This window comes from Vipera berus (assembly GCF_964194415.1).
Source record: "Vipera berus genome assembly, chromosome: 2".
NCBI classification, from domain to species: Eukaryota; Metazoa; Chordata; class Lepidosauria; order Squamata; family Viperidae; genus Vipera; species Vipera berus.
The window spans coordinates 249463615-249488284 of NC_138203.1; the positions used below are offsets into that span (position 1 = coordinate 249463615).

The 24670-nt window shown below is 37.6% G+C and overlaps 1 protein-coding gene across 1 annotated transcript in view; it reads left to right on the forward strand.

Moving 5' to 3' along the window:
* Positions 1-24670, forward strand: part of PDZRN3 (PDZ domain containing ring finger 3) — a 215364-nt gene that overhangs the window by 74726 nt on the left and 115968 nt on the right. The window lies entirely within an intron of this gene.

Here is a 24670-nt window from a genome sequence, read left to right on the forward strand (position 1 = left end):
ATCTCCTCTAGGACTGACTGGTTTGATCGCCTTGCAGTCCAAGGGACTCGCAGGAGTCTTCTCCAGCACCATAGTTCAAAGGCCTCAATTCTTTGGTGCTCAGCCTTTCTTATGGTCCAACTTTCACAGCCATACATTGCAACTGGGAAGACCATGGCCTTGACTATATGCACTTTTGTTGGCAGGGTGATGTCTCTGCTTTTTAGTGTGCTGTCTACATTTGCCATGGCTTTCCTCCCCAGGAGTCTTTTAATTTCTTGTCTACAGTCCCCATCTGCAGTGATCTTGGAGCCCAGGAAAATAAAATCTGTCACTACCTCCATTTCTTCCCCATCTGTTTCCCAGGAATTGAGAGGGCCGGATGCCATGATCTTGGTTTTCTTAATGTTAAGTTTCAACCCAAGTTTTGCACTCTCCGTCTTCACCCGCAACAAGAGGCTCTTTAGTTCTTCTTCACTTTCTGCCATTAGAGTGGTATCATCTGCATATCTTAGGTTGTTGATATTCCTCCCGGCAATCTTAATTCCAACTTTTGATTCATCTAGCCCTGCCTTTCTCATGATGTGCTCTGCATATACGTTAAATAGGCAGGGAGACAGTATACAGCCTTGCCGGACTCCTTTCCCAATTTTGAACCAATCAGTGGTTCCGTGTCCAGTTCTCACTGTTGCTTCTTGACCCGCATATAGGTTTTTCAAGAGACAAATAAGATGGTCTGGTAAGCCCATCTCTTTAAGGACTTGCCACAGTTTGTTGTGATCCACACAATCAAAGGCTTTAGCATAGTCAATGAAGCAGAAGTAGATGTTTTTCTGGAACTTCCTAGCTTTCTCCATGATCCAGCATATGTTGGCAATTTGATCTCTAGTTCCTCTGCCTCTTCGAAATCCTGTCTGTACTTCTGGTAGTTCTCAATCCACATACTGCTGGAGTTTAGCTTGTAGGATTTTTAGCGTGTCTTTACTAGTATGTGAAATGAGTGCAATGGTGCAATAGTTTGAACATTCTTTGGCACTGCCTTTCTTTGGAATTGGAATGTAAACTGATCTTTTCCAATCCTGTGGCCACTGTTGAGTTTTCCAAATTTGCTGGCAAATTGAGTGTAGCACTTTTACTGCATCATCTTTTAAGATTTTGAATAGCTCAGCTGGAATACTGTCAACTCCACTAGCTTTGTTGTTGCTCAGCTTTTCTAAGGCCCACTTCACTTCACATTCTAGGATGTCTGGCTCGAGGTCAGTGACCACCTCATCGTGGTTATCAGGGACATTAAGCTCGTTCTTCTATAGTTCTTCTGTGTAATTTTGCCACCTCTTCTTAATCTCTTCTGCCTCTGTTAGGTCCCTGTTATTTTGGTCCTTTATCATGCCCATTTTTGCATGAAACTTTCCCTTCATCTCTCCAATTTTCTTGAAGAGATCTCTGGTCCTCCCTATTCTATTTTTTTCTTTTATTTCTTTGCATTGTTCATTTAAGAAGGCATTCTTTATCTCTTCTAGCTATTCTCTGGAATTCTGCACTCAATTGGGCGTATCTTTCTTTTTCTCCCTTGCCTTTCGCTTCCCTCCTTTCCTCAGCTATTTGCAAACCTTCCTCAGACAGCCATTTTGCTTTCTTACATTTCTTTTTCTTTGGGATGGTTTTTGTTGCTACCTCTTGTACAATGTTGTGAACCTCTGTCCATAGTTCTTCAGGCACTCTGTCTATCAGATCTAATTCCTTAAATCTATTTGTCACCTCTACTGTATATTCAACAGGGATATGATTTAATTCATATCTGAGTGGCCTAGTGCTTTTCCCTACTTTCTTCAGTTTAAGCCTAAACTTTGCAATGAGAAGCTCATGGTCTGAGCCACAGTCAGCGCCTGGTCTTGTTTTTACTGACTGTATAGAGCTTCTCCATCTTTGGCTACAGAGCACATAGTCAGTCTGATTTATGTGTTGACCATCTGGTGATGTCCATGTGTAGAGCCGTCTCTTGGGTTGTTGGAAAAGAGTGTTTGCTATGACCATCGTATTCTCTTGACAAAATTCTATCAGCCTGTGCCCTGCTTCATTTTGTACTCCAAGGCCAAACTTGCCTGTTATTCTGGTTATCTTTTGGCTTCCTACTTTAGCATTCCAATCCCCCATGATGATAAGGACATCATTTTTTGGTGTTAGTTCTATAAGGTGCTGTAGGGCTTCATAGAACCGGTCAATTTCATCCTCTTCAGCACCAGTGGTTGGGGCATAGACTTGGACTACTGTGATATTGAATGGTTTACCTTGGATTTGAACTGAGATAGTTCTGTCATTTTGGGGATTGTATCCCAGTATTGCTTTTCCTACTCTTTTATTGACTATGAAGGCTACTCCATTTCTTCTAAGGGATTCTTGCCCACAGTAGTATACCTGATGGTCATCTGAATTAAATTCACCCATTCCTGTCCATTTTAGTTCACTGATTCCTAAGATGTCGATGTTCAGTCTTCTCATCTCTTGTTTGACCATGTCCAGCTTTCCTTGATTCATGGATCTTACATTCCAGGTTCCTATGGAGAAAAAATCTTTACAGCATCGGACTTTCTTTTTTTTAAAGCCTATAAAGGCTTTAAAAATAAAAAAAAATCCAAACTTTACTTTTGGTTATTGTGAAATCTAAAAAAGACTGTATTCATGATTTATAATTTTCAATATGGGACACGATGGCTCAGTGGTTAAAGATACTGAGTTTGTCAACTGGAGAGTTGGCAGCCCATGTTCAAGACCTGAGTTCTGTGTGACAGGCTGAACTCCTGTTACTTGCCCCAGCTTCTGCCCCTCTAGCAGTTTGAAAGCATGCAGATACAAGTAGATTACTAGGTATCACTTTGGTGGAAAGTAACAACATACCATGTGTCTTTGGCATATAGCCATGTTGGCTACATGACCATGGAAAATGTCTTTGCATAACACTAGCCCCTTAGCCAAGAAACAGAGATGAGTACCACATGCTAGTTGGACATGATTGGACAGGCAAAACTTTACTTTAATATTCAATAAGTAAAACCAAATCAGATATTTCTTAATTATTGTTAATATTTTGTAGCGAAAATTCTGACAAATTTGTGTTGTTCTGTTATTGTCACCTGCTAGATTATTAAGATTATTAAGGCAATATGATCCAAACATTTACAGGTCTGTATTGTGCCATGGAGCCATAGGCTATGCACTTCTGCTCTAACCTAATGAAAAAAACTGAGTGGGTTTTGACTGACACATAGAATTTACACTGAGCAAAGTTGACTTTGTAATTTAGAGTCCATCATACTGTGGTCTCTCTACGAATAGCTCTTTCACTTTTAATCTGTTTGCAATACTGTTAGGAGTATTACAAAAATAATTCTTCTGTTTTAGCATTAGCACTGGAAAGTAGAAGCCTGACAAGACAAAGAAATCATGGCCATCAAACCATGCTTGTTTCAACTGCAGTCCAGAGATCTCTTACTTGGAAGCTTTCAAGAAAGATCTTTTTCTTAAATCTAGAGTCATTTGATTCACACCAAGAGTTCTTCAAATGCAATTAAGAGCTGAATAGAACCAATTAAAAATATTTCCTTATGATAGTTTGCATGTAGCTGCTAACATCTGATGTAGAGTGTATCTGAACATCGACCAGTAAAGGTACTTCATATTGTTTTAAAATTTATTTAAAAGCCAAAACCATTCTGGATAATAGTATCTCCTTGGATGTGAATTATTATGCCGCTTTTGCCTTCTTCTTCTAAAATTCAGATGCTTCTTATTAGTCTATAAAGTCAACTTTTCCCAATAGAAAATAATCTTGGATTTTGCATGAAACTTTTAAGACAAACAGGCTCCTTTTCAGCATTCCTGTGGTAGCAGAACAGCGTCTTCCAAAAATTCACATTTTGGGACACGCTTACAAAAGAAGCAGTTTTTATTCCTGCAAAATTTAAAAAAGAGAAAATTACATTTAATGAAACAGCCCTACTGAATATATTCTGTATATACCTCAGGCTGGATTATTTGCTACCAAACTCTTTGTTCGTGTTCTTATATTGAAGTTAGCCTATGTTAACTTCATGTGGAAAGCATGAAGATGAAAATGATCAGCCATGTAAATCAATAAACCTTTCTGGAAAAGAATACTGTACGTATGATCCATTAGTTCTAATGGACAGTGTTTACTTACATTTCAAAAGGGGTTTTTTTGTGTGTGTGGTTGTTGTTTAAAAGGAACAGTGAGGAAGGGGGTGTGATAAGTTTGATTACAGATATGGATACTATGGAGAATGTAGGCAGTGTGTGCCCAGATATGCACAATCTGTTTGGGGAATATGGGTGGAGAGAAGATCTTGTGAAATTAGAACTCAGTCCCAACTATAAATGAGTAACACAAAAAAAGAAATTTATACAGTAAATTGCATTCTTCAACATTCAGTGAAAACCACTAATCTGAATTTGAATACCCTTAAAGGCAATTTGGATAAATAAAAATGCATTATTGTTTTGTTTGTGTATGTATATGTATATACAGTATGTGTATAATATATGTTATGCAAGCATGTACAGTATGTATAGTGTAAGTAAATATATATCTATCTAAATCTATATCTTCTGAACCAACAGGTCTCCTCAGTATTTTTATATTTATAAAAAAAAGGTTCAAATCAAATGTTTATTAAAGGCCAAAGACCAGCATAGTACTTTGAATTACCCTTATACCATTGTATGAATTCTTGGATGTAAATATTCTATCTCAGAGCATGTAACTTGATTGGAAGATCAATTGGTTTCTCATCCAGTAGTAACTGCATTTGACCCTGGTTAACTTTTTCAAAATCAGCAACATGCTGCCACTTGCTGTTATATAAGATTTGATTATATTTTGGGTGAACTACTGGGATCTGACCATAGCATCTGTGATGAGAAATCAACATATCCTGCTTCACATCGGAGGTTGATCATGAACTGAGTGTGATATTACTTCTCACTGCTCCAGATGTGTATCTGTTTCTCTAGTTTCATACTGAAAAGTGTTGAAAACTGTAGTGTGCTGTTCCCGCTATTGTCTTTCATTTAAAACTTCCCCCCCTCAAATTCAGTGTATATCCTGCTTTTATTATTTTTACAAATAACTCAAAGCAGCAAACATATCCAACACATTTTCCTTCTCCTATTTTTCCCCCCCACAATAACAACTCTGTGAGATAAGTTGGGCTGAGAAAGTGGCCCAAAGTCACCAAGCTAGATTTCATAGTTAAGGCAGGACTAAAACTCACATTCCCGCTTTCTAACCTAGTGCCTCAACCACTAGATCAAACTGGCTCTCTTTATATATTTTTTATCTGACTATACTTTACAAAAACAACCAAGAAAACCCTGTACTATAATGAATTTTTTATATGAATAGAGCAGGGGTGTCAAACTCAATTTCATTGAGGGCCGCATCAGCATTGCAGTTGCCCTCAGGGGGCCAGGTGGGTGTGGCCAAGGTGGGTGTGACCTACTGGGTGGGCGTGGCTAGTGCATATGGCCTACTGGGTGGGCGTGGCCAGCTCTACATCGTTGGCATCAAGGGTGCCTATGGGGGCCTGGGCAGGAGTGGGACAGATCTGAGGGTCTCTGGCAGAAGGAGATGGGACCAGGGCAAGTGCCAAGGCAGTGGGGGCCGTTCCCTCACTGTTTCCAGGAAGGCTTTGCGGGCCACATGAAACCACTTCGCGGGCCGGATCCGGGCCCCGGGCCTTGTGTTTGACATGTCTGGAATAGAGTATCGTATAACTGAAATTTTGTAGTGTCAGAATAGATAAACCTAAACTTCTGTTTTCAAATGAACTAGAGGCTTATTGAATTTGGTGTGCCTTATCTTCTGATAAATTGATATAGAATTGATACCTAAGTAAACATTTAAATATACAGTAAGAATCCATAGCAGAATAAAACTAATATCTAGATCTTTTGTGGACCATTTTTCATTTCAGAATATTACACATTTCAACACAAATTCTTCAAAGCCTTTTTAAGTAGTTTGATTTTTTTTTCTTTCAGTAGCAGAATGAGTGTCATATGAAGAAGGTGTCTCAGGGTTACATGTAACAAATGCCCAGGTATTTTGTCTTGAAATTTGTTGACTGGTTTCACTATTCACTTTGGCGATTAGGAATTAAAGCCCAATTGTGACCACATAGTCAATTTGTATTACTGAAATAAGAATCGGAAACATGCTGGCGGAAATTGTATCAGAACTGTTCAGTAAAATGTTTCCAGCCTTCTGATGGTCAAGTTCCAAGAAAAGATCATTCAGGTTTCATAAACTCAGGCCAGCTGCTTCTCTTTTAAAGTAGCATAATATTTTCCTTCAGAAATGGGACAGCCATGATACATGGTAAAGAATAAGTCCTTGCATATTTTTTTCTGAACAGCTGTTTTTTATCTTCACACTTCTTTGAGAAATCGTTACAATAAAGTCTTTGATTGATTGATTTAGCGCTATAAATGTTCTCTATCTAGAAAAAGAGCTGTATGTTTAATCATGTCTGGGAAATATACAGTTGGAGGCTTATGAAATACAATTTAGGATGGGAGAGACGAAATTGCAAAACAAAATGATTCTTCTCTCTCTGCTTCTAGAATGGGAGAATCTTCCTCCAAGTTAAACTCTACTGGGAATAGTTTCTCAGCACACCTGCACAATTCACATGTTCAAATCAAAGTTGAAATGAAAAGCTGCCCCAAATAGCAGAATCAGAAGTGCACCTCTATGAAAATACTGCTTGCATTCCTTCTTGCCATAACATATACATTAACAACTAATTAATATACATATGAATTGGGCTGTAGAAATTCCGGTCAAGGTCTGTTGGGTCTTTAGGTCACGGGTTTCATACTCAATTGCTTCATGTGACATATCACAATGTTTTTTGTCTTTGCGAAGCCGGGGTGGGCGTGACCTGCACATGACGCATCCGGTCCACGGGCTGCCAGTTTGACACCCCTGCTCTAGATAGATTTGAAGTTTCCTCTTATATTAGAATATTTTCTTCTTCAAAATATTCGGTCTTGAACCGCCAACATTGCTTATTTGGCTTAAATGTCTCCTCAAGGTTTGCCTTTCATAAAGTCATTCATTGATTGGTTTCAGCAGTTAAAGCAAACATATTGATTAATGCAGAACTGAATAGTAGCATAGAACTGAAATGCTGCTATTACATGAGTGTGCAGAGTTCATTACACAAAGAAGTCTATCCATATATTGTCACTGATTAACAAAGTATCAGTAACAAATAGGAAAAAAAACACATGCTCATATTGACCTATTCACAGATTCATCTATCACTCAATTCCAGGCAATTGTAGTGGCTTAGCTCTTTGAGATCGATGAAATAGGTTGATTTCTACCCTAGGCCAATCAGAAAAACATTCTACAGTTAAAAGAAGAAGTACCCAGTCAGTAGGTCCATCCCTTATGTCCTATAGTGTCTTCAACAAGATATTGCTTTTGTAGCAAATTCAAGCTGCAGTTTTGCCACTTCTTTCTCAGCTTACTAGCCTAGAAGCACATAGAAGAGGAGCTGTAGGAGTGCTCCTATAGTTGTGGATTTTATTTTATTTTGTTTTATTTGCAGGGGTGGGGTTGATAGTAGGGATTACTGCAGAAAAATAATGATGATGATGATGCTTAACCCTAATGCGAAATTCTTACTGGTAGGATAATCAAATCATCACATTTACTCTGTTCTTCACATTCACTGTTCCTCCCATAATTATTATGAAACAATAAACCATGTCTAGGAAATTAAATAATATATGTTTTACAATGGTAAAAGAATAAAGTCATGTAGACCTCAGGTAGATTGTGGTCTAAATTTTCACTTTCGTACCCTTAAACTCCCAGAATTTTGTTCATGGGAAAGATCTTTCCCGCATATCTTTCTGCAACTCTGGGCCTCTTCAAATTGCTCTCTCTGGAAAGGACGTGACCTCACTACTTTTACTACCTTTACAGACAGCTGTGAATGCATATTGGAAGTCCTAATAACATCCTGTGCACACTGGCCAATTCTAAGCATCTGATCTCTTACTATGGAAATAGTAAATGGAGTTTGGATTTCATTGAGCTAAATGCTTCCAAAGGCAAAACTTAACAATTGCAATATTTGACAGAAACACCTATATTGTGGGTGGGGTTGTGGATGTGTGAATGGCTTTCAAGGTGGTATAAATGATGAAAGTAGCATTGTGTTGTCATATCAGAAGCTCTTACCCTTTTGTTAGAACATCTCTTACAAGTGCAAAGTGCAGTTTAAATAAAAAGTGCAATGCAACTTGGAATATCATCCCTTCAGAAATTAGACTGGGCCCCAATTTGACAGTCTTTCGTAAGGTTCTGAAGACTTGGTTTTGGAAATGGGCCTGGAGAATCCAGAGTGGGATGAAGCCCATCATATGGCTCAATAACCACCGGGGGAGATTATTATTTTGATTGTTTTTAATTTTGTATATTGTGTTTTTATTGCTTGTAAGTCACCTAGAGTTGTTATGATTGAGTAGGCAGACATATAAATTTCCTAAATAAATAATATCTTCCATTTTTTTCATGGAAGTTTCAGAACCTTCATATACCTTTGGTTATAACAGTACAAAGGTTTTCAACATTTATGCAGTGCAGTGCTTGATTTCTAAAATGGGGCTTTTAACTTGAAGTTTCTTTAAGGAGGCATAGAAGTTAACTAGAATTTCTAAAGTCTATTTCCAATGTATAGGTTATGGTTGTTGCATATATTTGTATGGTTATGAACAGTCCAAAGAATCTTTAATTTATATATAATTACATATAGCAGGCTGATAACATACTCTGTTTATTCCAGGTGTACGAGGAATCGTTATTTTGAACATCTCATTTAGAAAGCTTTAATTTAAACTTGCATATAAAACCCATAAATCATAAGAAAAGATTATTCAAGAAGCATTTGTGCATATATCTAAAAATAAATCCTTTGAGTATAGGAAATGTAACTGCTCGGTGTCACCTTACACTGTGAGATGAGCAGCATATAAATAAATACATTTTCTAGAAAGAAGTGGAGGGAGAATGAACAAATGCTAGATCTTGGTAAAGGTCCTGAATTCAATGCCACATATGGATCTGGATTCAGTAGTTGCTTGATAAGTTAACAGTATATTTTTTAAACCAAAATGGGTAGGAAAGCTAACAATTAAGAATTTGGGGTTTGGAAAAAGAGGTTCCAAGCAAGATTTAAGTTAAGTTAAAGTGGGATCATAAGGAACAATAGTAATCCATGTGGGCCTGAATTTACCTCATTTACCTCAAGGCAGACATTTGATTAGATAAAGAAAGAAAAAATACACAATATCTCAAGGCATACTGTTATCAGTTTATTCTGTGAAAAAATGTGTGGGCTTCACCTCAGTTCAGTTATCCCCAAACAGATACAGAAAATGCTAATCAATCAATATTCCTGATAGTTTCTCTAACTTCTTCTAGTTCAACCTCTTTATCCAAAACAAAAAGAAAAATGAACCAGTTTTCCATCAAGGTTTTTATGACTGCAAATCAATGATAATGTTCCAAAATACATATAAGCAGACAGCAAGCCCATCTGGGGTCCTTTGAAACATTGCCCAATAATTTAAAAAATATACTTTGCACATTGCCTCTTCATTGTTATTTCATATAGTTCTAAAATTCAAAATCACCCAGCTGGGTGAATGCTTGAATATGAATGTAATAAATACTAAGGAGGGAGGAACAACATCAAACAAAAACAAATTAAAATTACACATGTAAAGCAGAAATGAAAAATGCCTGCTGATGATTTAACTCTTAACTGACAGTCATAAATTAGAAATGCAGTTGATTGACAGAATTTTCTTGAGGCTTCTGACTGTTGATTTTGCTATTATTGGTTATACTACTTTAGTGTTATGGGTTTTACTGCTTGGTTGTGTGTGCGTCTGTGTGTGTGTGTATATAAATCTATGTGTAGTATTAACTTCATTATTACTATTTTGTTGAACATTTATTGGCTGCTGATTGATGTTGCTTTACTGCTTGTTATGCTATAGAACAACGCTTTTGAGTTGGAAGCAACTTATAAATATTAATATCATATAACACATCTGAAGACTGCAGCTGTTTAAAAGTATAATAAGTATGCATATTGAACATCTGACTTGGACTAAACACAGCAACCCTAAGCTAGATAATTCTTCAAGGCCTCATCATAAGACTTTTCATTGAGGTTGTATAATTGAAGATGACATCAATTGATCAAGATGCCATATGCCTGCAAACCATCTGGTCTGCTATACGTGATCCAAGCACGAAATCCAAGCAGTATTGCTGAAATTCAGATGTTATTGTTGTTTAACCACCAACTGCAAGGGAGGATATCTCTTTTTCCCCCCTCTGGTTAATATAACTCTGTATGTATCTCTGGCCTAAGTCCCAAAAGCAACCTCTTTCATCACACTGAAATATAAAACCTCCCATTTGAGTTCATGTCAGTTACTAGTCCTCCCCTAATGAGCAGTTTCACAAGGCCACAAGTAACTTTTGGGCACAGTGCCATGGTACACAAAGATAGTCAGCAAAATAAAGCAACACTTGACCTGCTACAATTAAAAGATGACTTTGATGGGAAAAGTAAAAACATGAGGCAGCAGTAACATAAGTCTTATATTTAAGAACACTGCTCCAATACATATTAGAGAAAGTAGCTGTGCTGGCCAGTATTTTCTTTATATTATAAGGACAATATGTGACACTTCTGTTTAAATAAATTAATATTTTTTTCAAAGTTGGATGATGCCATATCTTCAGCAACCCAAAGAATATGAATCTGGAGATAGTTTCAGTGAGAAGCTGATTTTTAAACTTAAATGGCACGATCCAGAATAGATAAGGGATTCCCTTGTTCACAGTATAAATTGTTCACTTACTAAAAGGTTAGAAGCCCAGTCTTGTTGTCCACCTAGAGTGAATACACAATAAATAGCAGCTTCTTTGTTACTGAAGGGAACGAGATGGCTCAGAAGTTAAAGACACTGAGCTTGTCAGCTGCAGAGCTGACAGCCCAGGTTCAAGATCCGAGCTGCATACAATGGGAAGAGCTCCTGTTACTTGCCCCAGCTCTTACCTACCTAACAATTCCAAAGCATGCAAATGCAAGTAGATTAATAGGTACCACTTCAGTGGGAAGGTCGTAACATTCTATGTGCCTTTGGTGTATAGCCATGCAGGCTACATGACTACAGAAATTGTCTTTGGACAACGCTGGCTCCCTTGGCCAGGAAACAGAGATGAGCACCGTGCCCTAAAGTCAGACATGACTGACAGGGAAACCTTTACCTTTTCTTTGTGACTGCGCCAGCATTAACGCCTATAAACTGGTGGGAATCAAACAGCAAAGAAATGCTAGTAATAGGTAAATGGCTGCATATTTTGCATTGGGGAAAATATTTTTATTCCAGCACTGTTGATGTTTTATGTAAAACTTTGTGACTTCTGTTTTACACATGTTATTTAAATATTCTAATTTTTGGCATAACTTTAAATCCTTACAAGTAAGTGATGCATGGTCAGAAGAAGAACATACACACACAACTTTTTTAGAGTGGAGAGTTTAAACTATTTGCTCATATCTAGAGCACAACAAAAAGAGTTCTGCAGTGTCCGACTTCCTCATGCCCCTTGGTGTTGCTCCTTCATATTTGTCACAGTTGGTGACAGTTTGTGTCACATAGCACAAACAGTTTGAGCTCTTGTTTTCTATATCACATCCCATTTGGCCTTTAATTGTCAAAAGTGCTTGGTAATCATGAAACCTTTATGTTTTCTGACCATTAACATGAGAATGGTTGCACAATTTTATTCTCTTATTATCTCTTATAAGTTGTCCAAGTTGGAGAATATTACAAAAGTGGTTGCCACTAATAAACACCTTTATTCTGAAAAACATATTCTGTCAATCTCCCAAATGTTGGAAATGGAAGGAGAAGATTTATCACCCTTGAATTGATTTGCAGAAGAACAGAATAACAGTGTTGGAAAGCATCTTGGGCATCTTCTAGTCCAATCCCCTACTCAGGCAGGAAACACTATACTATTTCAGACAAATGGCTGTCCAGTCTCTTCTTAAAAACTTCCAGTGTCTGAGCATTCACAACTTCTGGAAGCATGTTGTTCCACTGGTTAATTGTTCTGTCAGAAAGTTCTTCTTAGTTCTAGGTTACTTCTCTCTGTGATTATTTTCCATCCATTGTCCTGCCTTCAGGTGCTGCTTTACAGCAGAATAAGATTCCCATTTTTCTAAGCAAAGGCCATTTCCCCCAAGCTTTGAGCAGGAGAGCAGGAATAAACTTGGTTCATATCTTTATAGGCTGATGGTGTCACAATCAAGATAGACCTTACTGGGTTTCTGGGAAATAACCCCAGTAATGTTAATGCCATAAATGATTTATCCCACAAAAATCAGCTCACTGCTCATTTACTGTTACCACTGCAGGAAAGTTCAATGGAACATCTCAAAATGGACTCCCCATAGTATGTTTGTGGCTCAGAGTATGTGCATAGATGGAGAACTTTTCCAGGCAGTAAGAAGCAGTAGGTGGGTATTGCATTTCATCATAGTCTTCTCCTTCTTATTCCAATGGTAATCTTTCTGAGGGTAGAGGAATAGTCAAGCCTAGTCCATAAAAATATATGTCATCCTTATGATAATGCCCTTTTTCTACCTGCTTCCATATTTATATGCTGCTGAATGTTGCTTTGTGTGCCATAGAAAAAATGTTCTCCCATGCTTTTTCTCTTCTTCTGTGTAGATTGCAACAGCAGCTTCAGCTTTCGTTTTGTCTTAATTACAAATGCAAAGTCTTGGGACGCAAATGTAGAGAACCCCAATTAATAGCAGTGGGAGTAAGAAGTCTACAGCTGGCCAGAATCACACTGTGCCAGAATCATGCTGTTACCTCTGGCAGCTGATACATAGCCCTTTCAAGGTACAGCTCAGGCACAAAGCCATCTACGGAAAAATCCCATATTTGTCTGCAGGGAGTATATTTATATTGCCATGCATGGACAATGAAAACTGCAGTGTTTGCTAAACTCATAGACAGGGCATTGAAGAGCAACACCACATGGGTGCTGGCTGATATAGCTGGATAATTGACTCTGTAGCTTAGAAGGTAAGGTTATCTATTTTGGAACATTTCTACTCTGCTGAAGAAAAAAAAAACATATCACACCATTTCCATGACCTAGTCTTAGTTGCAACCCGATCACAACCACTTCAGTGATTCAGTGATAAAGCCATTCCCACCCTGGCGTTGCAGGTAATTTTTTTTCCCCCTCGGGAAATGGAAACAAAAGTTATCACAGAGATGGTCAGAGCTATATGAGTTACGTGGCTTAATTTATCCCGATGTTTCTTGCGTTCCTGAGACAGACTGCAGCTGTTCTTGTGATGTGGAATTTGACAGCACAAAACGGCCTAAACCACAGCCAGCCAAGGAGACACCGCATCAATAATGCTCTCTAGTTTCCCAGCTCTTTAGAAAACTTCCTTTTCTTCTGGAGCAATCAACCATGTATTTGTTAGCACTGTTGTTGATAAAGCCCCTTTCAGAGGGTGAGATCTTTTTTTTTTCTTTTTTTTTCTTTTTCCTAACTTTCCTCCTGCCCTTTGCTGCTTGCTGTCTTCTTTGAAGACCTGGGCACATTTCTCCAATGAAATCTTCAGAGTTTTGAACTCTGGAAAGGAGCAGACTCCATGCTTGGGATAATGTTCTTTCCCACCAGCTTTTTTTTTTAAGAGCAAAGGCCTGTTCCTTTTTTGGTGGTTACTAAAAAAAAAAAATCCATCTGAGACTGAAACTGTGTTATAGTACATGGCAAAGCTTGTAACTCTACTCTGTTTCTCCTTCCCCTCCCTCTTCCACGGCCAGCAATATTTCTGGTTATGCTCAGCTGCTGTAATAAGATCTCTTTGCTTGCTTGCTGCTCTGGAGCTTGTTTGTCTTGGCAGTCTGCTTACCGAGGCACTTTCAAACAAGAGGGTCAGTCAGAGATGCTTGGGGTTATTTCTTCTCCTTTTCCTGCTTTCTTGAAATAATTTTGCAAGCGGAAGAGTGATGTTCTCTTTGACGTTCTTCCATTTACACACTGAGTGAGCACCTTTTCGGCAGGGCAAGGAAAAAAAAAGTCTGCTACAATGTTGAGCGTAAAACGTGGGAGTATTGTACTTCTCAACTTTACAATAGTTTGTTTAGTGACTGTTCAAAGTTAGGACCTGGAAAAAAGTGACCTATGACTGTTTTTTCACACTTAATGACCGTTGCAGCAGCCCCGTGGTCATGTGACCAAAATTGAGGTGACTCATACTTATGACAGTTGCAGTGTCCCAGGGGCACGAAATCACCTTTTGTGACTTTCTAACAAGTCAGTGGGGAAGCCAGGGTCACTTAAATCTAACTTAACAATGCCAGGGTTTCATTTTACAACTGTTTCAAGAAAGGTTGCAAAATTCAGTTAACAAATGTCTCTCTCACTGATTTTGGGCTCAGTTGTGTTTGTAAGGCAAGGACTACTTGTATGGGAAGCTCCAATTGGCTGTCTTATGTACATATTAAGGAAGATAATGTTGACATTATCTACAGTTGATGCCAAACAGTGGTCCACTTGCTGATGGGTATAGGAATCATACCTATAGTGCAAGAGCTCCACCAATTGTCAATTAAAGATATTGAGCACACACACACACACACACACACACACACATACATACATACATACATGTATATGTATATGTATGTGTATGTGTATGTGTATGTGTATGTATATGTATATGTATATGTATATGTATATGTATATGTAGGGACGCGGTGGCTCAGTGGGTTAGGACGCTGAGCTTGTCGATCGGAAGGTCGGCAGTTTGGCGGGTCGAATCCCGAGTGCCGCGTAACAGAGTGAGCGCCTGTTACTCGTCCCAGCTTCTGCCAACCTAGCAGTTTGAAAGCACGTAAAAATGCAAGTAGAAAAATAGGGACCACTCCGGTGGGAAGGTAACAGCGTTCCGTGCGCCTTTGGCGTCTAGTCATGCCGGCCACATGACCACGGAGATGTCCTCGGACAAGCGCTGGCTCTTCGGCTTTGAAACGGAGATGAGCACCGGCCCCTAGAGTCGGAAACGACTAGCACGCATGTGCGGGGGAACCTTTACCTTTACCTTTTTATATGTATATGTATATGTATATGAAATCAGTAAAAATAAAAACGATGAACTCCGGGATATGGCTCAGGGTTTTGATATCTTTGAAACTGCCTTTTCCAGTTAAGAATATGCCAATATGTCCACACATTGGTCAAGAAGGTATGCTACAGATTCCTCACCTATTCCTGAAGAAATGAAGGTGCTGGAGCCTTCTGAACACCACAAACCCAAATTTAGAGGATATGTCCTCTCTGCTGATACTCAGGAAGGCTATGAAAACTGCTTTTCAAAGAAGAGGCTGCCTTGTAATGAGGGGCAACAATTACAGATAATAGTCCAGCTAGTTGCTGGCTTCCTGGATGAAGTGGCATACAAAGAGATGTTTAACTAAATACACACATAAATAAATGATTATTTTGCATGCACAAGTCAGAGAAAACTGCTAGTTTAAGATCAAAATCGCTGCAAAGGGACATATGAGTATTTCCATCTCTTCTGCTTCAGCTTAATGGTGCATTGTGTTATGGCTTTTTAGCTCTAGGAAAATCATTACTATTTGATCATTTCAAAGTTGAGATTTTGTTGGTTTTCATCTTCCACAAAAGAACTGTAACATAGTTATCACAAAACAGTGAAATCGTTGTTGTTTTTATGTAGCAATTATCCAGAAAGTAGCCATAAGGAAAGACTTTTGGTTTTACGAGGCTTCGTTAAGATGTTACCCTACTTTAAAAGCTGTACTTTTCTACATTATTGTTAATGTAGAAATTGATGGATGGATGTTTTCATCGTTACTTGCCAAAGAAAATGAGAGCTTTTTATTCTACAAATGTTTAACAACATTTAGAGCCTTTTGTGTCACCATTACTAACATCAGCTCAGCCTCTCTGTTATAAAGTGAATCAAAACACTGATAGTATTTGTTATTTTTCTCATCTCATGTGTAAAAAAAAAATACTATAAGCTGCTTAGAATGGAAGGTAGAATGACAGAGCATAGAAACAAGTTGTTCATTAAACCAAAGCGTGGTTAAATTGAACAATGCATAGACATGTGTATGTTAAGCAGTGACTTTTTAATTCAGGGTACTGCTTTGTAGAGGTAATTGGGAATAGAAGAGTAGTTAGGGTGAGAAAATACCCATATTTATATCCACCATGTGCTCCAAGTGAACTTCCCTCTTCATCACTTTTGTTTTGAAACTTTCCAAGTTCCCTTTTGATCTTTTTGCCGGAAGAGGTTCTTAGGAGGCTAATTTCAAATAGAGTGAGGGTGCAAAGAAAATAATTACTCCGTTTTGACAAGGAGAAGTCATCTTCTCAAGTTCCTCTGAACTCTGTTCATAGGCCTGATGAGTATCTGTCTGGGAAGATATTTGGGAGCTTCTTGCAAGTTGTCTCATCTAACACTAGATATGAATTGGACATTTAATAGAACAAAAAGTTCCTTTTGGCAAACCTTTTTGGGGACATTATATTTACTACCATATGTTCTAAGGAAACATAACAGTTAGGAAGTAAAATTATTTGAACTGTTCCACAGAACAAGAAGCTAATCATAATTTGAACAAACCTACCCTACATGCAACTGAATGTAACCCAGGAGATGTGTATTACGATCTGTCTGGCACCTATTTATGTATTTAATAAGTTTATACAGCTGTCCATCTCATATACATAACTTGTTAACAATTGACAATGCACCAACCTTTTATCATTCCACAGAGAAAAGGAAGAATGAGCCAATTCTTAGATTTCCATATATGACCATCTGCATTCTGGATTAGCCCAGAAAAGAGAAAGGTATTTGGCTGCTAAAGATTCCCTGTGGTTTAAGAAACATAAGAAAAAAATAAATATTTTTTTAAAAAAAGTAATAAGAACAAATGCAATTATCAACATATGATGCAAATTCAGAGAAAGGCTATTAAGATGGTGAAGAGTCTGGAAACTAAGTCCTGTGCAGAACAAAGAATATGAATAAGTGTAGACTATAGAAGAGTTTACCAAGTGAAGTTATGACAACATTTCCTATAAATTTGGAATCGTACAAGTACTAATTCTCAGTCTTTAGCTGAAGCTTTGTGCTTTCTCCTGGAAACAGTTATGTCAGCTACTGCTGTTGCAGAAAGAAATATTCTGCAAAAAAGAGCCTGCCCCCAAAGGAATAGGGCAGCTAGTAGAGAAAGACACGTGTTTAATTCTGCAGCTACTGGGCCCATAGCTACCTAAATGTATTTGAGGAACTATCAAAATATGAAGAAAGGTTGATCTATTCTGTTAGACAGTCTGCAGACTTGTTTTAAATCAACACCATAAACCTTTATTAGATTCCCATCTTTGCAATTCCCATTTATGTTCATTAATAGCTGTCAATTGTAGTCAATGTTTTGGTACCAGTTAACAAAAATGATAAAACTCTTAGAAACAATCCTATTATGCAATATTTGTGGTAATTGGGTACTTCTCTTAACGACAGGACAGTGCTGCACTGCTCATCAGTTTTCTCAAAGAAATAAATCAATTGTAAAAATAAAACACTTTTTAAAAAAATATTTATTAGTAAGTTGAAGGCTTCTAACTGCATTCAGTGGTGATTGTACAAAAGCAGATGGCCAGTTATATAGCATTCTAGTTAACTCAAGTCAAAAAGCAAGTTATCTGAACTGTGATGCTGCAAAATTCAGAACAAGTTTGTTCCAAAGTTTTAGCAATATTAAGTAATTGTTACTTAACATTATTTCATTTACTCAGAAAATTATTTACTTGGAAAATTATTGACAACTTTGGGAGCACTGTCAGTCTCTGTGGACAGAAAATTGATGTTACATGAGAAAAACAACAACATTTAATTGTTTCGATGCTTCTTGCAATTATTAACCCAGCTTCAGTCAAGAGACTAATCTAAGGGAAATGCAGAACCATACTTTGTAAGGTCATTTGAAAAGTGCACCAATGAAGGCCTGCCTTTAATAAAGGATTTAGCCAATTGAAGCTCTGCACTTAGGTTTCCTATTTTTTTATCATTCTCAGGAGCATGTGTTAAAATTTAACAGAGTACATTTAAATCCACTTCATTCCCATGGTCAAGCAAATGTTCGCCTGCTACTAGGATTACATTACAGTTGCTCCCTGAATCTGTTTTGTAATATGCAAGCACAGTGTTGAAAAACAGTCTTCTTCAACTTCAACAATTTTAAGATGTATGGACTTCAACTCCCAGAATTCCCCCTAACGTGCCAGTTGGAGAATATTGGGAGTTGAAGTCCATGCATTTTAACTGTTGAAGTTGAGAAACACTCTTCCAGAATTTTTCCGTTTTATACCTCTCTTCAGAATTAATGTGCCATCAACAATAGTATTGGGGAATTTTTCTTGGAGTTGGTGTGGAAGTTTTAAACTTCACACATTTTGTTTGCAGTTTCAAAACTGCTACAAAAACTATAAACATTGTACAGTTTTAATGTTGCCGCAATATTCAGATTTTTCTGCTGTAACAGTGTTGTTAGAGTTTCAGATATCTAGTATTTTAAGCATATGTTCACTCAGTTGTAGGGAGAAGGTATTGATGTGAGTAGTTAATAGCTTCAATTTTTAGATGACCCAATTTTTCAAAAAGGAAAGATACAATAATTAAATTGAGCATGGATAAACAATCCTAATAATTTAAACTAAATTTAAGTGACCAGGCCACCACTGAACATCCAGGCATTTTAAAAATCTGCCTTAGCAGATTTACAGAGTCAGCATTTTGCCCCCAATAATTTGTTTCCTCATTTTACTGACCTTGGAAAGATGAAAGGCTGAGTCAACCTTCGGCCAGTCAGAATCAAACTGTGAGCTGAATTAGCCTGGAATACTGAATTCTAACCACTGCGCCACCATGCCTTCATGTATTTGAGTAGTGTCATTCCCTCTTCTAAAAACTGTTGTTCACATGAATCAAAATGCTCATTCTTTTCACATATTACCTCAATTGTATGAAATATTAAATGAAACCAGTAATTAAAGCAATAAAGAAATAAAATATTGTGGTAGAGCTTTGGGAAATTAAAGTTTAGACCCCACCAGATGTAATGGAAAAACTGTCTTAAAATGCAAAAGTCACCTTTAATTTAAAACCATTCATTTAACGACTGTTCAAAGTTACAGCGACACCAAAGTTATTTATACCTGGTCTTTGCACTTATGACCCTCACAGCATCCCCACAGTCTTGTGATCAAAATTCGGCTACTTGGCAACCAGCGTGTATACAATGGTATTAGTGTCCTGGAGTCATGTGATCTCCATTTTTGACCTTCACAGCTGGCTTCCAACAATCAAAAGACAATGGGCGAAGCCAGGTTTGCTTAACAATTGGAGTGATTGGCTTAACTGTGGCAAAAAAGGTCATTAAAATCTGGCACAACTCACATAACTACTGCCTTGTTTAGCAGCAGAAATTTTGGTTCCATTGTGGTCGTACCTTGAGGACTGCTTTTTTATCACTGAGCATTTTATGTCTGTATTTTGCTTATATGCCACTCAAATTGTGTCCAGTTCTAAGGGGCTTGGGTTGTGACTCAGTAGCCAATTAGCAAGTACTCTGCAGAGATGAATACATTCTGACAAATGACTGACTTAATTCTTGCCCCCCCCCACACAAAAAATACATGAAAAATAAAAATAAAATGAAAATCCAAATCCTTACAAGAACAACAATAAATCCTATACTGATTTATTTACATTGAAATTCTTGCTCGGTATAACTTTGATTTTGAACCCTTTGCATTTTTTTAAAAAAATCTCACTATTGCTCATTAAACAATAATAAATAATGATTAATTTCCATTAATAAACCCTGGTTCCAGCTTTGCACCATTCAAAGCTAAAAAGTCATAGACTAGCAACTAGAACCCAAGTTGCCATACAACAGATTGCAGCTACACAAGAAAAGATCTTCACCCAGTGTGCATTTAGCCACTGCTCAAAGATCCCATTTTGTACATAAATAGCCAAAGTTGCTTTAAATGATTATTTATTCATTAAATGTATATGTTGCTCATCTCCCTGTCGAAAACTACTCTGAACAGGATTAAATGTAGACTAAAATTCACAGGCTTGAGTGGAGTATTGGTGGTGCCTCCAGCCTAAAGGGTCTTGATTGGAACCCCATGCAGAGCCATGTTTTAGGGCCCTTTGGGAAGGCCAGAAAGGTTGGGACAGATCTCACCTCTGGTAGCAAGATGTTCCAAAAGACCCTTCTCCTACACCCCACCAGCTGAAAATCCTTTGTTGATGGCCCCTTTTGTCAGAACAGTTGGGGCAGGCCAGTGTCACTGGGGAGGAGAACTCCTCAGATATCATGGACCCATGCCATAAAGGGCTTTAATAAAGGTGATAACCAAAAGGTTGAATTGGACTTGGAAATAGAATAGAATAGAATAGAATAGAATAGAATAGAATAGAATAGAATAGAATAGAATAGAATAGAATAGAATAGAATAGAATAGAATAGAATAGAATAGAATAGAATAGAATAGAATAGAATAGTTGGAAGTCTTCTAGTCCAACCTCCTGGTCAGGCAGGAAACCCTATATCATTTCAGACAAATGATTGTCCAATCTCTTCTTAAAAACCTCCAGTACTGGAGCATTCACAACTTTTGGAGGCAAGTTGTTCATTGATTAATTGTTCCAACTGTCAGGAAATTTCTTCTTAGTTCTAGGTTGCTTCACTCTTTGATTAGTTTCCATCCATTGCTTCTTGTTCTGTGACCAGTGCAATTCACATAATAATGATATTACCATGTAGTTCCTAAGGATCTCCATAACATGGTATAAGGACTTGAAAGATCTCATTCCATTATATATAAACCAATTAGTCCTTTAAAAACCAAAATGTCTATTGTGGATTTAGCCTCTGCCAGAATGAAGCCTTGTGCCCAGAAATTCATTAGGTATGTCCACAAATGCAAGAGATATCAAATATAGATAACCTGGCCTGTTCTGCTGGAGATAGATTTAGTGTTTTCAAATAAGGTCCAAAATCTGGAGACTGAAGCTAAAACAAGTGGGGTTTGCTATCTTCACATCAAACTCAAATTTCCCACTACAAAGCCCAGTAATTGAAGTAAAAAAAACATGTTTCAGGAGGCTTGTGTCTACAGAAGAAAGTACAATATTTAGGCAAAGTGCTACGTTTGATTTCTCTTATATAGTACTGAAGTCTACTCATGTCCTTTTACTCCATTCTTCAGACTGTGTTCATGAAATTATGACATTTCCACAGATTTTTCCATAATTTGATTTGTTAATTTGAGACCTCTTCAGTATCTTATCAAAGAAGATGAAAGATAACTTTGTTTTATAGTCATCTTGTCTTATATTTTATTTATTAGTTTATATATTTATATGAGAGCTTTGTAACTTAGCTCTTTCAGTATCAACTGTTTGCATTTTAGTAACTGAAGTTAAAATGTTTTTATTTTACCTTTTTTACCTATTCCTTTTAAAAAATGATTTTGTTTTCTGTGAGATAACTCTGCAATTCTCTGTCTCCAGCCCTAGCAACCATCTGTAACACCCAAACATCAGAAGGCTGCTGTTCCTTCCCCTTTCCCCAAAACAGAAGAAACTGTCTGGAAGAAATTTCATGTCTATAATTTTAGGAGCCTTCTATGAGATTAGATCAAGTCCTATCCAGGCCCCTGCCAGAAGCAATTGGCAAATCCTTTCTGAAGAGCGTTTGGTTTGGGATGTGTAAGGGGTAATAGTGTATTTGGGGTGCTCATTGTATTCTACTTTTTATTGTATTTGCAAGTTGCCAAGAGTTGGCTAGATTGTGGAAAAATAGAAATCAAATAAAGAAGCCCTTAGTTAACAGGACTGGGCGGGGGAACAATTACTGTACTTGACCGTTGCATGTCTTTGCATAATACATCAAAGTGTGGAATTTGTGTGTGTGTGTTCTTGCTTCCCTTCTCCATATATATATGGAGAGAGACACACATACAGACTCTGATGGTCTGCTACTCCTGACTTTAAATCTTGCCAAAAGTGTTCAGCAAATTATAAGGTTAATTAAGACAGAAAGGCTGATGGGTGATTGACCTTCCTTTTATAAATCCCTCATTGTTGCTTCATTTAACTCTGCCAAGAAATTGTATTCTCTTTGATGTTAATGTAATGGGATTAAAATAAACTTGCTACCCTTCAGGACTGATGTCGCAGGAAGATTCATTAAGACAGGGTTGATTAACATGGCTGTTCTTCCTTGGATAAAAAGCCCTATTACAATGTTTATTAGTTCTGTAAGCTTAGCTTGTTCTTCAGGCATCACCTGGATTTTTTCAATTGCACTGGACAGTATTTGTGAAATCAGGACATTCTGGATATGTCAGACTATCATTTTGACTTGAGAAAAGCATACACTTTGGAAAGGATGTGCACTTTCTTTGTCTAAGTGGTTTATATTCTGTCTTTGAGTACAAATTAATCTAAACTGGCAATGTAAACCAAAGCCTGCTGCTCCATGGTCCTTTACATTATAATGTATAGATAAGATCAGAAAAATGTACAAGCTTAGAATACTATTTATATTCCATAACAACGTCCTTCAGTAAATTCACTTGTCTTGAGTTTTATACTTTCTACGTAGAAAGAAAGATGAACACTGTTTTGGTCAGGGTAGATGCAAAGGAATTTTGAGAATATGTTGGGAACATTGTCACAAGATGGCTGCAAAGAATGGGGGCCAATCTGTAATGAAATGGTGTGGTCAGTCATAAATGCTGAATTAGTTGAAGGCAAATTGGTGAATTCTCCCATTTATCCTCAATAAAATACTTTTAAATTCCTACAATGGTAATTACATCACCTTATCTTTATCTGTCTATGTCAGGGATCTTCAAACCTGGCCCTTTTATGACTTGTGGACTTCAACTCCCAGAATTCCTCAGCCAGACATGTCATAAAAGGGCCAAGTTTGAAGACCCCTGGTCTATATTATTGAGGCGGTCTGACACACTTGGAAACAAAAAAAGGAATCCTTCATTTCATGTTGTCTAACAATCCCTATAAGAGTAAATTCTGTTAAATAAAGAGTTGCTTTAAAAGAAATATTGCAACTGCTTTGTATGAGGAACGGTTGCTGGAATTGGGTATGTCTAGTTTAATGAAGAGAAGGGTGAGGGGTGACATGATAGCAGTGTTCCAATATCTCAGGGGTTGCCACAAGGAAGAGGGAGTCAAGCTATTCTCCAAAGCACCTGAAGGCAGGACAAGAACGAATGGATGGAAATTAGTCAAGGAGAGAAGCAACCTAGAACTAAGTAGAAAGTTCCTGACAGTTAGAACAATTAACCAGTGGAACAACCTGCCTCCAGAGGTGGTGAATGCTCCAACACTGGAAGTTCTTAAGAAAAGACTGGACAGCCATTTGTCTGAAATGGTATAGGGTTGGACTAAATGACCTCCAAGGTCCATTCCAACATCATCATCATCATCATCATCATCATCATCATCATCATCATCATTATTGCCAATGCTTCTTTGAAATGATTTTAATGAAACCCTTGCCCTTGCTGGTAGTGGTTTTCCCAAGGAATTTAAAAACTACACAAACTATGAAGAATGGGATAGACAGAGAATCATAAAGGTGACTGCTGAATGTTCTCATTGAATTCCCACCATCCCTCATATGAGGAAAAGTAATAATAATAATAATAATAATAATAATAATAATAATAATAATAATAATAATAATAATAATAATAATAATAATAAGTTGGAAGGGACCTTGGAGGTCATCTAGTCCAACCCCCTGCTCAGGCAGAAAACCCTATACCATTTCAGACAAACGGCTGTCCAGTCTCTTCTTAAAAACTTCCAGTGTTGGAGCATTCACAGCTTCTGGAGGCAGGTTGTTCCACTGGTTAATTGTTCTAACTGTCAGGAAGTTTCTCCTTAGTTCTAGGTTGCTTCTCTCCTTGATTAGTTTCCATCCGTTGCTTCTTGTCCTGCCCTTGGGCACTTTGTGGATGAGATAATCATTTGATCCTCATTGGTCTTGAGGGTGAGGAATGGAGACCCAGATAGATTTTATCAATTTCTGATAGATTCACAGGAATGAATCTGTGAAGGCCCATGTGTTGCTACTTAACAAGAATGAGATACAAGGCTCAGTTAATGATGAAGGCAAATGCTCAGCTGGAGTCCAGCATAGCTAATGGTATTCACAGCCAGATGTTAGCATTTTCTGTTGACTTGTTAATTCTAACTTAGTCTGTACATAAATGATTTGATTTGACTTTCCAGCTGAACAACTTTAGTTTTATTATGGCTTTATAGATAGTGCTTGACTTATATCCAAATTTTTTGTTGCAAAGCCAGGCAGTTGTTAAGTGCATTTTGTCCCATTTATGACATTTTTTGCCACAGCTGTTAAGTAAATCACTGCAGCTGTTAAGTGA